The sequence below is a fragment of the Belonocnema kinseyi genome, chromosome 10 (assembly GCF_010883055.1).
Source record: "Belonocnema kinseyi isolate 2016_QV_RU_SX_M_011 chromosome 10, B_treatae_v1, whole genome shotgun sequence".
Lineage (NCBI taxonomy): Eukaryota > Metazoa > Arthropoda > Insecta > Hymenoptera > Cynipidae > Belonocnema > Belonocnema kinseyi.
Genome location: NC_046666.1, coordinates 74,741,796 through 74,743,249, shown reverse-complemented (window position 1 = coordinate 74,743,249; position 1,454 = coordinate 74,741,796).

Here is a 1,454-nt window from a genome sequence, read left to right as displayed (position 1 = left end):
CTCACCATTTTCTGAAAAATTTAGTTCTGAATTTTTCAAAAAAAAAAATTGTAAAATCGGTGCATAATTGCGTTCTAAATGTCATTTTGAACCTCGTTTTCCGATTTCACCCCACTGTGCAACCCTGAGATAGGTGGCCATAGGGCGCGGCAAAATTACAACAAGAGGCTGACGAAACCCTCGTCTGTATTGAAGACACAAACATTAAAATAAAAAATTAAATTCTAAAGTGCGAACAATCCACCATGAAAAAATCTTAGTCAAAAAGTCATGTTACAGGAGTGTTGGGCATTGCCCCTGCTTAAGAGCTTTTTATTTACTTTGATGTAGGAAAGAGTATAGTATTATCGATTCTCAAATGCCGCTTTCGGTACGGTGCACACAACCAAGCCGAAACCTTGCTACCCTAACTGGCTTACATCTGAGATAGAAAATGCAATTAAAAAAATATGTGTAGGACCCAGAAACAAAGAACCGATTGAAAAATCTGAGTCGGTCTGAAGCAGTGATGTGAATAAGTCGATCAATTGAACAGAATATAATCTGACTTAACTCAGCTGAGAATTGAATGCAAAAAAAGAATGCAAAATCCGAATCCACTCAGCCCGTGAGTCATGAGTCGAATTTTTCTAACTACACTCAACTCCCACTATAAGATCGGTTTCAGGCATTACTTGCAATGACCTGGATCATAAATCGGGAGAATGTAATTGTAAACAGACGGGGTCACATACACCATTTCTGTTGGATTTTGACGCATGAAGCAATCTGATGGAATTATACGCTGAGAGCGTGGCTCTCATGCTGCGTTTCATGCTTTACTGTGCATCGCCTCTCTCTCAGACCCGCGGCTCTTTTCAACAGCAAAAAACCGACGGCATAAATTGTAGGAATATCGTAAATCGGAGGTACTTTTATCGGGATCTGAGTGTATATCAAAGCGCTTCGCTAAGTTTGATGCGATTAAATTGATTAAATTAGTTTTCTAAAAGTTTCTGTCCGGGTAGAAATTGCCTCTTTATGCCTAAACTAAATATTGGCTCTCACGAGACCGCAGCCAGATTTCCTAGCTGGAAGAATCTAGGCTTTTCCTCTGCTGGCCCTCGACAGGTTATTGTCGTATGCTACTTCTCTTAAATTATTTATATACTCTCTTTTTGGCACTATATTTTTTAATTAAACTAGATAAAAAGCTTTATTCATAAAGATATATTTAAAAAATAATTTCTATCAATTAATTATTTTCTTGAGGGGACCTTGTAAAGCCCTCGAAAGGTAAAACGGGTAATACAGATGTGAGTACAAAAAAGTATATTAATGTTTAATATCGATTTTAATTTGAAACCACGTAAGTACGTTTAAAAATCATATACAACAAATCGAGCTTCAAAAACTTTTTTCCCTCATTTCTAAAGTATCGGATGAATGCCGTCAAGCATTTATGATACCGCACT